This window comes from Arachis stenosperma, chromosome 8 (genome assembly GCF_014773155.1).
Source record: "Arachis stenosperma cultivar V10309 chromosome 8, arast.V10309.gnm1.PFL2, whole genome shotgun sequence".
Taxonomy (NCBI): Eukaryota; Viridiplantae; Streptophyta; class Magnoliopsida; order Fabales; family Fabaceae; genus Arachis; species Arachis stenosperma.
This window is the reverse complement of record NC_080384.1, coordinates 22,979,090-22,995,708: the sequence shown is the minus strand read 5'-3', so window position 1 is coordinate 22,995,708 and position 16,619 is coordinate 22,979,090. Positions and strand designations below refer to the sequence as shown.

The 16,619-nt window shown below is 39.0% G+C and overlaps 1 non-coding gene across 1 annotated transcript; it reads left to right on the top strand.

Annotated features, from left to right (window-relative positions):
- Window positions 1-590: 590 nt before the first annotated feature.
- LOC130947128 (small nucleolar RNA R71) lies at window positions 591-698 on the top strand. Its single transcript, XR_009072538.1, has one exon. It is a non-coding gene; the product is annotated as a small nucleolar RNA R71 (small nucleolar RNA).
- Window positions 699-16,619: the final 15,921 nt, after the last annotated feature.

Genomic DNA, 16,619 nt, shown 5'->3' with positions numbered 1-16,619 from the left:
ATCAGAGACTATATTTGCTAAGCTAGAGGGGCTCTGCTCAGAATTCTGTGTCTGTTGCTGAGAAGATGATGGAAAAGGCTTGCTATTGCTAAGCCTGTTTCTTCCACCATTATTAAAGCCTTGTTGGGGCTTTTGTTGATCCTCCCATGAGAAATTTGGATAATTTCTCCATGAGAGATTATAGGTGTTTCCATAGGCTTCACCTATGTAATTCACCTCTGCCATTGCAGTATTCTCAGGATCATAAGCTTCTTCTTCAGAAGATGCCTCTTTAGTACTGTTGGATGCATTTTGCAATCCATTCAGACTCTGAGAAATCATGTTAACTTGCTGAGTCAACATTTTGTTCTGAGCCAATATGGCATTTAGAGCATCAATTTCAAGAACTCCCTTCCTCTGAGGCATCCCATTACTCACAGTATTTCTCTCAGAGGTGTACATGAACTGGTTATTTGCAACCATATCAATGAGTTCTTGAGCTTCTGCAGGTGTTTTCTTTAGGTGAATAGATCCACCTGTAGAATGGTCCAGTGACATCTTGGAGAACTCGATAGACCATCATAGAATATATCTAAAATGGTCCACTCTGAAAGCATGTCAGAAGGACACTTTTTGGTCTACTGCTTGTATCTTTCCCAAGCTTTATAGAGGGATTCACCATCTTTTTGCCTGAAGGTCTGAACATCCACTCTAAGCTTGCTCAGCTTTTGAGGAGGAAAGAACTTGGCCAAGAAGGCCGTGACCAGCTTATCCCAAGAGTCCAGGCTATCTTTAGGTTGTGAGTCCAACCATGTTCTAGCTCTGTCTCTTACAGCAAAAAGGAAAAGCATGAGCTTGTAGACTTCAGGATCTACTCCATTAGTCTTAACAGTAACACAGATCTGCAAGAACTCAGTTAAAAACTGGTAGGGATCTTCTGATGGAAGTCTATGAAACTTGCAGTTCTGTTATATTAGAGCAACTAGTTGAGGTTTCAGCTCAAAATTGTTTGCTCCAATGGCAGGGATTGAGATGCTTCTTCCATAAAAATTGGAAGTAGGTGTAGTATAATCACCAAGCATTCTCCTTCCGCCTCCACCATTGTTATTGGGTTCAGCCATGTCTCTCTCTTTTTTGAGATTCTCTGTAAGGTTTTCTCTGAATTGTTGTGCTTTAGCTTCTCTTAGCTTCTTCTTCAGAGTCCTTTTAGGTTCAAGATCTGCTTCAACAAGAATGTCCTTGTCCTTGCTCCTGCTCATATGAAAAAGAAGAGAATAGAAAAGGAAGAGGAATCCTCTATGTCACAGTATAGAGATTCCTTTATGTGAGTAGAAGAAGAAAAGAATAGAAGAAGGAGGAGAAAAATTCGAACATTAACTAAAAGAGAAGAAAAATATTTTTGTTTTTATTTTACTTTTAATTTAGAATTCAAAAATTAAGAAAAGGAGTAAAATCAAAATTAAAATTTGAAACAATTAGTTAATTAAAAGAATTTTGAAAAAAGGGTGAGGAATTTTCGAAAATTAGAGAGAAGAAAGTAGTTAGGTGGTTTTGAAAAAGATAAGAAACAAACAAAAAGTCAATTAGTTAGTTGAAAAAGATTTGAAAATCAATTTTGAAAAGATAAGAAGTTAGAACAGATTTTGAAATTAACTTTTTGAAAAAGATATGATTGAAAAGATATGATTGAAGTTTATTTTGAAAAAGATTTGATTTTTAAAATTAAAATTGATTACTTGACTAACAAGAAACTAAAAGATATGATTCTAGAATTTAAAGATTGAACCTTTCTTAACAAGAAAGTAACAAACTTCAAATTTTTTGAATCAATCACATTAATTGTTAGTGAAGTTTTTAAAGATTTGAAATAAAATTAAGAAAAAGATTTTGAAAAATAATTTTTAAAATTTTCGAAAACAAAGGAAAAAATGAAAAAGATTTGATTTTGAAAAAGATTTTGAAAAGATAAGATTTTTAAAATTGAAATCTTGACTTGACTAACAAGAAATAACTAATTTTAAAAATTTTTGACTAAGTCAACCCAAAGATTTCAAAAATTATGAGTAAAATAAGGAAAAGATATTTTTTATTTTTGAATTTTTAATGATGAGAAAGAAAAATACAAATATGACCCAAAACATGAAAATTTTGGATCAAAACAAATGATGCATGCAAGAACACTATGAATGTCAAGATGAACACCAAGAACACTTTGAAGATCATGATGAACATCAAGAACTTATTTTTGAAAAATTTTAAAGAAAGGAAAAACATGAAAGACACCAAACTTAGAAAATTTTCATGTTTAGACACTGTGAATGCAAAAATGCATATGAAAAACAACAAAAGACACAAAACAAGAAAATATGAAGATCAAACAAGAAGACTTATCAAGAACAACTTGAAGATCATGAAGAACACCATGCATGAATTTTTTGAAAAAATGCATAAATTTTAAAAACATGCAATTGACACCAAACTTAAAAATTGTCACTAGACTCAAACAAGAAACACAATATTTTTTATTTTTATGATTTTATTAATTTTTTTTGTATTTTTCGAAAATTAATTGTGGAAAAACGAAAAAGAAGAAAAATTTTGAAATATTTTTGAAAACTTTTTGAAAACAAAATAAGAAGAAAATTACCTAATCTGAGCAACAAGATGAACCGTCAGTTGTCTAAACTCAAATAATTCCCGGTAACGACGCTAAAAACTTGGTGGGCAAAATTATGATCATCAACAATGGCTCCAACAACTTGGTGCTCTCAAACGTGAATCGTACTTTGTCACAACTCCGCACAACTAACTAGCAAGTACACTGGGTCGTCCAAGTAATACCTTACGTGAGTAAGGGTCGATCCCATGGAGATTGTCGGCTTGAAGCAAGCTATGGTCACCTTGTAAATCTCAGTCAGGTGGATTCAAATGGTTATAAAGTTTTGATAATTAAAAGATAAATAAACAGAAATTAAGGATAGAGATACTTATGTAAATCATTGGTGGGAGTTTCAGATAAGCACATGAAGATACTGTGTTCCTTCTGAATCTCTGGTTTTCCTACTGCTTTCATCCAATCATTCTTACCCCTTTCCATGGCAAGCTGTATGTAGGGCATCACCGTTGTCAATGGCTACTTCCCATCCTCTCAGTGAAAATGGTCTAAATGCTCTGTCACAGCACGGCTAATCATCTGTCGGTTCTCGATCATGTCGGAATATGATTCATTGATCCTTTTGTGTCTGTCACTACGCCCAACACTCGCGAGTTTGAAGCTCGTCACAGTCATCCCATCTCAGATCCTACTCGGAATACCACAGACAAGGTTTAGACTTTTCGGATTTTAGGAATGGCCGCCAATGATTCTAGCTTATACCACGAAGACTCTGATCTCACGGAATGGGAGGCTCGGTTGTCAGGGAAGGCAACCATGCGTCGTGGGTCAGGAGTCCAAGAGACACTTTCAATCTAATGTAGAACGGAGGTGGTTTTCAGGCACACGTTCATAGGTTGAGAATGGTAATGAGTGTCACGGATCATCACATTCATCATGGTTAAGTACGAATAAATATCTTAGAATAAGAATAAGCATGAATTGAATAGAAGAACAATAGTACTTTGCATTAATACTCGAGGTACAGCAGAGCTCCACATCTTAATTTATGGTGTGTAGAAACTCCACTGTTGAAAATACATAAGTGATAATGGTGTTCATTGGCTTCGGCCCCAGAGGGGGAACCAGAATAACCAAGACGACTAATACAATGAGAAAAAGTTCTATTTATACTCAACTAGTTACTAGGGTTTACAGAAGTAAGTCTAAGTGCAAAAATCCACTTCTGGGGCCTACTTTGGTGTGTGCTTGGGCTGAGCTTGAGCTTTACACGTGCAGAGGCTTCTCTTGGGGTTAAATGCCAAGTTGTAACGTGTTTTTGGCGTTTAACTCTTGTTTGTGACGTGTTTCTGGCGTTTTACTCCAGAATGCAACGTGGAACTGGTGTTGAACGCCAGTTTGCGTTGTCTAAGCTCGAATAAAGTATAAACTATTATATATTGCTGAAAAGCCCTGGATGTCTACTTTCCAACGCAAGTGAGAGCGCGCCATTTGAAGTTCTATATCTCCAGAAAATTCATTTTGAGTGCTGGGAGGTCAGAATCCCACAACATCAGCAATCCTTTGTCAGCCTCCTATCAGATTTTTGCTCAGGTCTCTCAATTTCAACCAGAAAATACCTGAAATCACAAAAAAATACACAAACTCATAGTAAAGTCCAGAAATGTGAATTTTGCATAAAAACTAATAAAAATATCCCTAAAAGTAGCTAGATCCCACTAGAAACTACCTAAAAATAATGCCAAAAAGCGTATAAATTATCCGCTCATCAGACTTTCAGTAACTCTTTTACTCAACTGACCCACTTGTGCCTCCAAATTACTTATGGGGGACCGTGCCTCAGTCATGAAACTGAGAGTGGCCTTGGATAGATTAGAGACTATGTTTGCTAAGCTAGAGTGGCTTTGCTCAGAATTCTCTGTCTGTTGCTGAGAAGATGATGGGAAAGGCTTGCTATTGCCAAACCTATTTCTCCCACCATTATTATTGTTGAAGCCTTGTTGAGGCTTCTGTTGGTCCTTCCATGAGAGATTTGGATGATTTCTCCATGAAGGATTATAGGTGTTTCCATAGGGTTCTCCTATGTAATTCACCTCTTCCATTGTAGGGTTCTCAGGATCATAAGTTTTTTCTTCAGAAGATGCTTCTTTATTACTGCTGGATGCAGCTTGCAGTCCAGTCAGATTTTGAGAAATCATATTGACTTGCTGAGTCAATATTTTGTTCTGAGCCAATATGGCATTCAGAGTATCAATCTCAAGAACTCCTTTTTTCTGAGTTGTCCCATTGTTCACAGGATTTCTTTCAGAAGTGTACATGAACTGATTATTTGCAACCATTTCAATGAGTTCCTGGGCTTCTATAGGCATTTTCTTTAGATGAATAGATCCACCTGTAGAATGGTCCAATGACATATTGGATAACTCAGACAGACCATCATAGAAGATACCTATGATGCTCCATTCTGAAAGCATGTCAGAAGGATACCTTCTAATCAATTGCTTGTATCTTTCCCAAGCTTCATAGAGGGATTTACCTTCCTTCTATTTGAAGATTTGAACTTCCACTCTAAGCTTACTCATCTTTTGAAGTGGAAAGAATTTAGCCAAGAAGGCATTGACTAGCTTTTTCCAAGAGTTCAGGCTGTCTCTAGGTTGTGAGTTCAACCATATACTAGCTCTGTCTCTTACAGTAAAAGGGAAAAGCATAAGTCTATAGACCTCAGGATCAACCCCATTGGTCTTAACAGTATCACAGATCTATATGAATTCAGATAAGAACTGATGAGGATCTTCCAATGGATGTCCATGAAACTTGCAATTCTGTTGTAACAGAAAAACTAATTGAGGCTTAAGCTCAAAGTTGTTTGCTCCAATGGCAGGAATAGAGATGCTTCTCCCATAGAAGTCAGGAGTTGGTTGGTTGGTGCACGAAATTGCAATCACACTTTTGCAATCCCGCACAACTAACCAGCAAGTGCACTGGGTCGTCCAAGTAATACCTTGCGTGAGCAAGGGTCGATCCTACGGAGATTGTCGGCTTGAAGCAAGCTATGGTTATCTTGTAAATCTTAGTCAGGATATCAGAAATTATCAGGATTGATTGTAAAAAGCAAAAGAACATGAAATGGTTACTTGTATTGCAGTAATGGAGAATAAGTTGAGGTTTGGAGATGCTCCATCTTCTAAATCTCTGCTTTCCTACTGTCTTCTTCATCAAACACGCAAGGCTCCTTCCATGGCAAGCTGTATGTAGGGTTTCACCGTTGTCAGTGGCTACCTCCCATCCTCTCAGTGAAAACGATTGCATATGCTCTGTCACAGCACGCGGAATTCAGCTGTCGGTTCTCGGTTAGGCCGGAATAGAATCCATTGATTCTTTTGCGTCTGTCACTAACGCCCCGCCTGCTAGGAGTTTGAAGCACGTCACAGTCATTCAATCATTGAATCCTACTCAGAATACCACAGACAAGGTTTAGACCTTCCGGATTCTCTTGAATGCTGCCATCAGTTCTAGCTTATACCACGAAGATTCTGGTTAGGGAATCCAAGAGATATCTACTCAATCTAAGGTAGAACGGAGGTGGTTGTCAGGCACACGTTCATGGTTGAGAATATGATGAGTGTCACGGATCATCACATTCATCCGGGTTAAGAACAAGTGATATCTTAGAATGGAAGCAAGCATGATTGAATAAGAAACAGTAGTAATTGCATTAATCCATCAAGACACAGTAGAGCTCCTCACCTCCAACCATGGGGTTTAGAGACTCATGCTGTGGAATGTACACAAAGAAACGTGTAAAGTGTCATGAGGTATAGATACAATGTCAAAAGATCCTATTAATAGTAAACTAGTAACCTAAGGTTTACAGAAATGAGTAAATGACAGAAAAATCCACTTCCGGGCCCACTTGGTGTGTGCTTGGGCTGAGCAATGAAGCATTTTCGTGTAGAGACCTTTTCTGGAGTTAAACGCCAGCTTTCATGCCAGTTTGGGCGTTTAACTCCAAGTTTTATGCCAGTTCCGGCGTTTAACGCTGGAATTTCTGAGGCCGAATTGCTATGCTGGTTTGGGCCATCAAATCTTGGGCAAAGTATGGACTATCATATATTGCTGGAAAGCCCAGGATGTCTACTTTCCAATTCCGTTGAGAGCGCGCCAATTGGGCTTCTGTAGCTCCAGAAAATCCACTTCGAGTGCAGGGAGGTCAGAATCCAACAGCATCTGCAGTCCTTTTCAGTCTCTGGATCAGATTTTTGCTCAGGACCCTCAATTTCAGCCAGAAAATACCTGAAATCACAGAAAAACACACAAACTCATAGTAAAGTCCAGAAAAGTGAATTTTAGCTAAAAACTAATAAAAATATACTAAAAACTAACTAAATCATACTAAAAACATACTAAAAACAATGCCAAAAAGTGTATAAATTATCCGCTCATCACAACACCAAACTTAAATTGTTGCTTGTCCCCAAGCAACTGAAAATCAAAATAGGATAAAAAGAAGAGAATATACTATAGACTTCAAAATATCAAAGAAACATAGTTCCAAGATGAGCGGGACTAGTAGCTTTTTGCCTCCGAACAGTTTTGGCATCTCACTCTATCCTTTGAAGTTCAGAATGATTGGCATCTATAAGAACTCAGAACTCAGATAGTGTTATTGATTCTCCTAGTTAAGTATAATGATTCTTGAACATAGCTAGTGTATGAGTCTTGGCTGTGGCCCAAAGCACTCTGTCTTCCAGTATTACCACCGGATACATACATGCCACAGACACAAAATTAGGTGAACCTTTTCAGATTGTGACTCAGCTTTGCTAAAGTCCCTAATTAGAGGTGTCCAGGGTTCTTAAGCACACTCTTGTTGCCTTGGATCACAACTTTATTTCTTTCTTTTTCTACTCCTTTTCTTTTTTTTTTTCGAAATTTTTTTTTTGTATTCACTGCTTTTTCTTACTTCAAGAATCACCTTGATGATTTTTCAGATCCTCAATAACAGTTCTCCTTTTCTATCATTCTTTCAAGAGCCAACAATCTTTAACATTCTCAAAACAACAAATTTAAGAGACATATGCACTGTTCAAGCATTCATTCAGAAAACAAAAAGTATTGTCACCACATCAAACTAATTCAACTAGTTTCAAGGATAAATTTTGAAATCCTGTACTTCTTATTCTTTTGTGATTAAAGCATTTTTCATTTAAGAGAGGTGATGGATTCATAGGACATTCATAACTTTAAGGCATAAATTTTATTAATTATGAATTAAGAACAAGACTCAAATATAGATATAAGATGAAACTAAAAAAATAAAAATAGGAATAGAAAACAAAAGAAAAAACGCAAAAATAGGCTCCTAATGATAGAGGTTTTCACAGAGTTAGGACTCAACAACCTTGATTTTGAGAAGTGGATGCTCCCTCAGCTTGAGAGGAGAGCTTTTGGCGTTTCATCTCTTGGAGTTCACGCCCCTGCTTCGCTTGTTCCTTCAGCAATTTGCAGAGCATGCAGTTCTGATTCTGCTGTTCTTCCTTCAGTTGCTCCATGGTCTCTTGCAACTTGGAGATAGATGCTTCTAGGCTGGTCCAGTAATCAATTCTTGGGAATTCAGGGAGGAATTCATGCGCCCTCCTCTTGATAGAGTTGTCTTGCATTTGTCCTTCCATTGACTTCTTGGTGATTGGGTGTTCAATGGGTATGAACTCATCTACTCCCATCTTCACCCCAGCCTCTTTACAGAGCAAGGAGATCAGGCTTGGGTAAGCCAGTTTGGCCTCAGTGGAATTCTTATTTGCAATTGTGTAGATCTCACAAGCAATCACATGATGGACCTCCACTTCTTTTCCAAGCATAATGCAATGAATCATCACTGCTCTCTTGATGGTGACCTCAGAACGGTTGCTAGTGGGCAATATGGAACGCCCAATAAAGTCTAGCCAACTGGTGCGCGAAATTGTGAACAATACTTTTTCACAACTTTCATAATCCCCGGTAATGGCTCCAAAAACGTGGTAGCTCAATACCATGGCATTACACAACTTCGCACAACTAACCAGCAAGTGCACTGGGTCGTCCAAGTAATACCTTACGTGAGTAAGGGTCGATTCCACGGAGATTGTTAGCATTGAAGCAAGCTATGGTCATCTTGTAAATCTTAGTCAGGCAAACTCAAATATATATGATGATGAACGAAAATAACATAAAAGATAAAGATAGTGATACTTATGCATATCATTGGTGTAAGAGCTTCAGACAAGTGTATGAAGATGCCTTCCCTTCCGTCTCTCTGCTTTCCTACTGCCTTCATCCAATCCTTCTTACTCCTTTCCATGGCAAGCTCATGTAGGGTTTCACTGTTGTCAGCAGCTACCTCCCATCCGCGCAGTGAAAGCTAATGCACGCACTCTGTCACAGTACTGCCAATCACGGTTTGGTTCCCTCCCCTACCGGAATAGAATCCCTCTTTTGCGTCTGTCACTAACGCCCAGTAGGTTACAGGTTTGAAGCACGTCACAGTCATTCAATCATTGAATCCTACTCAGAATACCACAGACAAGGTTTAGACCTTCCGGATTCTCTTGAATGCCGCCATCAGGTCCTGCCTATACCACGAAGATTCCGATTAAAGAATCCAAGAGATATTCACTAAGCCTCATATGCTTGTAGAACAAGAGTGGTTTTCAGTCACTTTGTTCATGGGTGAGAATGGTGATGGGCGTCAATCATCACCATCATCAAGTTGAAGAACAAGTGATATCTTGGACAAAGAACAAGTGGAATTGAATGGAAGAACAATAGTAATTGCATTAATACTCGAGGTACAGCAGAGCTCCACACCCTTAATCTATGGTGTGTAGAAACTCCACCGTTGAAAATACATAAGAACAAGGTCTAGGCATGGCCGAATGGCCAGCCTCCCAAAGGTCTAAGATAGCATAAAACAAAGATAGCTACCAAAAGTCTCTCTAAATACAATAGTAAAAGGTCCTACTTATAGAAAACTAGTACATAGATGAGTAAATGACATAAAAATCCACTTCCGGGCCCACTTGGTGTGTGCTTGGGCTGAGCAATGAATCTTTTTCGTGTAGAGACTCTCCTTGGAGTTAAACGCCAGCTTTAGTGCCAGTTTGGGCGTTTAACTCCCAATTGGGTGCCAGTTCCGGCGTTTAACGCTAGAATTTCTTGAGGTGACTTTGAACGCCGGTTTGGGCCATCAAATCTTGGGCAAAGTATGGACTATTATATATTGCTGGAAAGCCCAGGATGTCTACTTTCCAACGCCGTTGAGATCGCGCCAATTGGGCTTCTGTAGCTCCAGAAAATCCACTTCGAGTGCGGGGAGGTCAGAATCCAACAGCATCTGCAGTCCTTTTGAGTCTCTGGATCAGATTTTTGCTCAGGTCCCTCAATTTCAGCCAGAAAATACCTGAAATCACAGAAAAACACACAAACTCATAGTAAAGTCCAGAAAAGTGAATTTTAACTAAAAACTAATAAAAATATACTAAAAACTAACTAGATCATACTAAAAACATACTAAAAACAATGCCAAAAAGCATACAAATTATCCGCTCATCACAACACCAAACTTAAATTGTTGCTTGTCCCCAAGCAACTGAAGATCAAATAAGATAAAAAGAAGAGAATATGCAATGAACTCCAAAAACATCTATGAAGATCAGTATTAATTAGATGAGCGGGGCTTTCATCTTTTTGCCTCTGAATAGTTTTGGCATCTCACTCTATCCCTTGTAATTCAGAATGATTGGCTTCTTTAGGAACTTAGAATCCAGATAGTGTTAATGATTCTCCTAGTAAAGTATGATGATTCTTGAACATAGCTATTTATTGAGTCTTGGCTGTGGCCCAAAGCACTCTGTCTTCCAGTATTACCACCGGATACATACATGCCACAGACACATAATTGGGTGAACCTTTTCAGATTGTGACTCAGCTTTGCTAAAGTCCCCAATTAGAGGTGTCCAGGGTTCTTAAGCACACTCTTATTTGCCTTGGATCACAACTTTATTTCTTTTTTCTTTCTTTCTCTTTTTTTTTCGGTTTTTCTTCTCTTTTTCTTTTTTTTTTCGTTTGCTTTTTCTCTTTTTTTTTCTGCTTTTTCTTGCTTCAAGAATCATTTTTAATGATTTTTCAGATCCTCAGTAACATGTCTCCTTTTTCATCATTCTTTCAAGAGCCAACATTCATGAACCACAAGTTCAAAAGACATATGCACTGTTCAAGCGTACATTCAGAGAACAAAAGTGTTGCCACCACATCAAAATAATTAAACTATTATAAAATTCAGAATTCATGCAATTCTTTCCTTTTCAATTAAGCACGTTTTTATTCAAGAAAGGTGATGGATTCATAGGACATTCATAACTTTAAAGGCATAGACACTAAGACACTAATGATCACAAGACACAAACATGGATAAACATAAAGCATAAAAATCGAAAAACAGAAGAATAAAGAACAAGGAAATCAAGGAACGGGTCCACCTTAGTGATGGCGGCTCTTTCTTGCTCTTGAAGATCCTATGGAGTGCTTGAGCTCCTCAATGTCTCTTCCTTGTCTTTGTTGCTCCTCCCTCATGATTCTTTGGTCTTCTCTAATTTCATGGAGGAGAATGGAGTGTTCTTGATGCTCCACCCTTAGTTGTCCCATGTTGGAACTCAACTCTCCTAGGGAGGTGTTTAATTGCTCCCAATAATTTTGTGGAGGAAAGTGCATCCCTTGAGGAATCTCAGGGATCTCATGGTGAGAGGGGTCTCTTGTGTATTCCATCCTTTTCTTGGTGATGGGCTTGTCCTCATCAATGGGGGTATCTCCCTCTATGTCAACTCCAACTGAATAACAGAGGTGACAGATGAGATGAGGAAAGGCTAACCTTGCCAAAGTGGAGGTCTTGTCTGCCACCTTGTAGAGTTCTTGGGCTATAACCTCATGAACTTCTATTTCTTCTCCAATCATGATGCTATGAATCATGATAGCCCGGTCTATGGTAACTTCGGACCGGTTGCTAGTGGGAATGATTGAGCGTTGTATGAACTCTAACCATCCTCTAGCCATGGGCTTGAGGTCATGCCTTCTTAATTGAACCGGCTTTCCTCTTGAATCTTGCTTCCATTGTGCGCCCTCTTCACATATGGTTGTGAGGACTTGGTCCAACCTTTGATCAAAGTTGACCCTTCTAGTGTAAGGATGCTCATCTCCTTGCATCATAGGCAAGTTGAACGCCACCCTCACACTCTCCGGACTGAAATCCAAGTATTTCCCCCGAACCATAGTGAGATAATTCTTTGGATTCGGGTTCACACTTTGGTCATGGTTCTTGGTGATCCATGCATTGGCATAGAACTCTTGAACCATCAAGATTCCGATTTGTTGAATGGGGTTGGTAAGCACTTCCCAACCTCTTCTTCGGATCTCATGGCGGATCTCCGGATATTCACCCTTTTTGAGTGAAAAGGGGACTTCGGGGATCACCTTCTTCAAGGCCACAACTTCATAGAAGTGGACTTGATGCACCCTTGAGAGGAATCTATCCATCTCCCATGACTCGGAGGTGGAAGCATTTGCCTTCCCTTTCCTCTTTCTAGAGGTTTCTCCGGCCTTGGATGCCATAATGGTTATGAAAAAGCAATGCTTTTACCACACCAAACTTAAAATGTTTGCTCGTCCTCGAGCAAAAGAAGAAAGAAGAGAGCAGAAGAAGAAGAAATGAGGAAGAGGGGGAAGGTGGTGTGTTCGGCCAAGAAGGGAAAGAAGGGGTGTTTAGGTTGTGTGAAAATGAAGGGTTGAAGAAGGGTATATATAGGAGAGAGGGGGGGTAATGGTTCGGCCATGATGGGTGGGTTTGGGAGGGAAAGTGGTTTGAATTTGAAGGGTGAGGTTGGTGGGGATTTATGAAGGATGGATGTGAGTGGTGAAGAGAAAGATGGGATTTGATAGGTGAAGGGTTTTTTTGGGGAAGAGGTATTGAGGTGATTGGTGAATGGGGGAAGAAGAGAGAGAGTGATGGTGGGGTCCTGTGGGGTCCACAGATCCTGTGGTGTCAAGGAAAAGTCATCCCTGCACCAAATGTTGCTCAAAATCATGTTTTGAGCTATTTCTGGCGTTAAACACCGGGCTGGTGCCCATTCCTGGCGTTTAACGCCAGGTTGTTGCCCTTTACTGGCGTTTAACGCCAGTCTGGTGCCCTTTTCTGGCGTTAAACGCCCAGAATGGTGCCAGACTGGGCGTTAAACGCCCAACAGCTAGCATTACTGGCGTTTGAACGCCAGCTTCTTCTCCTCCAGGGTGTGCTGTTTTTCTTCCTGTTTTTCATTCTGTTTTTGCTTTTTTCATTGTTTTTGTGACTTCTTATGATCATCAACCTACAAAAAAGATAAAATAACAAAAGAAAATAGTTAACTATAAAACATTGGGTTGCCTCCCAACAAGCGCTTCTTTAATGTCAGTAGCTTGACAGAGGACTCTCATGGAGCCTCAGAAATACTCAGAACCGTGTTGGAACCTCCAACACCAAACTTAGAGTTTGAATGTGGGGGTTCAACACCAAACTTAGAGTTTGGTTGTGGCCTCCCAACACCAAACTTAGAGTTTGACTGTGGGGGCTCTGCTTGGCTCTGTTTTGAGAGAAGCTCTTCATGCTTCCTCTCCATGATGATAGAGGGATGTCCTTGGGCCTTAAACACCAAGGATTCTCCATTCACTTGAATGATCAACTCTCCTCTATCAACATCAATCACAGCCTTTGCTGTGGCTAGGAAGGGTCTGCCAAGGATGATGGATTCATCCATGCACTTCCCAGTCTCTAGGACTATGAAATCAGTAGGGATGTAATGGTCTTCAATCTTCACCAAAACATTCTCTACAAGTCCATGAGCTTGTTTTCTTGAGTTGTCTGCCATCTCTAATGAGATTCTTGCAGCTTGCACCTCAAAGATCCCTAATTTCTCCATTACAGAGAGGGGCATGAGGTTTACACTTGACCCTAAGTCACACAAGGCCTTTTTGAAGGTCATGGTGCCTATGGTACAAGGTATAGAAAACTTCCCAGGATCTTGCCTCTTTAGAGGCAGTTTCTGCCTAGACAAGTCATCCAGTTCTTTGGTGAGCAAAGGTGGTTCTTCCTCCCAAGTCTCATTTCCAAATAACTTGTCATTTAGCTTCATGATTGCTCCAAGGTATTTAGCAACTTGCTCTTCAGTGACATACTCATCCTCTTCAGAGGAAGAATACTCATCAGAGCTCATGAATGGCAGAAGTAAGTCCAATGGAATCTCTATGGTCTCATTTTGAGCCTCAGATTCCCATGGTTCCTCATTGAGGAACTCAGAGGAGATTGGTACACGCCCACTGAGGTCTTCCTCAGTGGCGTCCTCCTCCTCTCTTTCCTCTCCATATTCGGCCATGTTTATGGCTTTGCACTCTCCTTTTGGATTTTCTTCTGTATTACTTGGAAGAGTACTAGGAGGGAGTTCAGTAATTTTCTTGCTCAGCTGTCCCACTTGTCCTTCCAAATTTCTGATGGAGGACCTTGTTTCATTCATGAAACTTTGAGTGGTTTTGATTAGATCAGAGACCATTGTTGCTAAGTCAGAGGTATTCTGCTTAGAACTCTCTGTCTGTTGCTGAGAAGATGATGGAAAAGGCTTGCCATTGCTAAGCCTGTTTCTTCCACCATTATTGTTATTGAAACCTTGTTGAGGTCTCTCTTGATTCTTCCATGAGAAATTTGGGTGATTTCTCCATGAAGAATTATAGGTGTTTCCATAGGGTTCTCCTAGGTAATTCACCTCTTCCATTGAAGGGTTCTCAGGATCATAAGCTTCTTCCTCAGATGAAGCATCCTTAGTACTGTTTGGTGCATTTTGCATTCCAGACAGACTTTGAGAAATCAAATTGACTTGTTGAGTCAATATCTTGTTCTGAGCCAATATGGCATTCAGAGTGTCAATCTTAAGAACTCCTTTCTTCTGACTAGTCCCATTGTTCACAGGATTCCTTTCAGAAGTGTACATGAATTGGTTATTTGCAACCATTTCAATCAATTCTTGAGCTTCTGCAGGCGTCTTCTTCAGATGAAGAGATCCTCCAGCAGAGCTATCCAAAGACATCTTGGATAGTTCAGAGAGACCATCATAGAAAATACCTATGATGCTCCATTCAGAAAGCATGTCTGAAGGACATCTTCTGATTAATTGATTGTATCTTTCCCAAGCTTCATAGAGGGATTCTCCATCCTTCTGTCTGAAGGTTTGGACTTCCACTCTAAGCTTACTCCATCTTTGTGGTGGAAAGAACTTTGCCAAGAAGGCATTGACTAGCTTTTCCCAAGAGTCCAGGCTTTCTTTAGGTTGAGAATCCAACCATATTCTAGCTCTGTCTCTTACAGCAAAAGGAAATAGCATCAGTCTGTAGACCTCAGGGTTAACCTCATTAGTCTTGACTGTGTCACAGATTTGCAAGAATTCAGCTAAGAACTGATGAGGATCTTCCATGGAGTCCATGGAACTTGCAATTCTGTTGCATTAGAGAAACTAATTGAGGCTTAAGCTCAAAGTTGTTTGCTCCAATGGCAGGGATAGAGATGCTTCTCCCATAAAAATCAGGAGTAGGTGCAGTGAAGTCACCCAGCGCCTTCCTTGCATTGTTGGCATTGTTGTTGTTTTCGGCTGCCATGTGTTCTTCTTCCTTGAAGAATTCGGTCAGGTCCTCTAAAGAGAGTTGTGCTTTAGCTTCTCTTAGCTTTCTCTTCAAGGTCCTTTCAGGTTCAGGATCAGCTTCAACAAGAATGCCTTTGTCTCTGCTCCTGCTCATATGAAATAGAAGAGAACAAGAAAATGTGGAATCCTCTATGTCACAGTATAGAGATTCCTTGAAGTGTCAGAGGAAAAGAGAAATAGAAAGAAGAAGGAGAAGAAGAATTCGAACTTTATTAGTTAGAGTTCGAATTGTGCATTAAGAAGGAGTAGTACTCCATAAATAGAAGGATGTGGGAAGGAGGGAAGAGAATTTTCGAAAATTCAATTAAAAGATTTTGAAAACATTTTGAAAATTTGATTGATAATTTTCGAAAATTAAAAGTGAAAAAGAAATCAAGTGATTTTTGAAAAAGATTTTGAAATTAGAAATTAAAAAGATTTGATTGAAAACTATTAAAAAAAATGAAGTTAAAAAGATTTGATTAAAAAGTTATGGTTTTAAAAAGATGTGATTGAGAAGATATGATTTGAAAACAATTTGAAAAGATATGATTTGAAAACAATTTGAAAAGATGTGATTAAAAAAAATTGATGACTTGCCTAACAAGAAAAGATATGATTCAAACATAAAACCTTCCTTAATAGAAAGGCAAAAAATGTTCAATCAAATCATTAATGTTAGTAAGTATCTTTGAAAAAGGAAAGAAATGATTTTGAAAACATTTGATTGAAAAGATATGATTTGAAAAAGATTTGGTTTTGAAAAACTTTGAAAACTTGAAAAAAAATTGATTTGAAAACAAAATCTTCCCCTAGCACCATCCTGGCGTTAAAACGCCCAGAATGGTATACATTCTGGCGTTTAATGCCCAAAATGCTACCTTTTTGGGCGTTAAACGCCCAACCAGGTACCTGGCGGCGTTTAAACGCCAGTCTCCTTCTTCACTGGGCATTTTTGAATGCTCAGCTTTTTCTGTATAATTCCTCTGCAGTATGTTCTGAATCTTCAATTCTTTGTATCATTGACTTGAAAAGACACAAATTAAAAATATTTTTGGATTTTTAATAATCAAAATGCAACAAGAATCAAATAACAATGCATGCAAGACACCAAACTTAGCAGTTTGTGTACTATAACATATAGACACATAAATACTCAAGCCAAAAGAATTCAAAGATCAGAGTAAGAAATCATCAAGAATTACTTGAAGATCCTTAAGACACTGAATGAATGCATGCAATTGACACCAAACTTAAGATGAGACACTAGACTCAAGCAAGAAACATAAAATCTTTTTGGT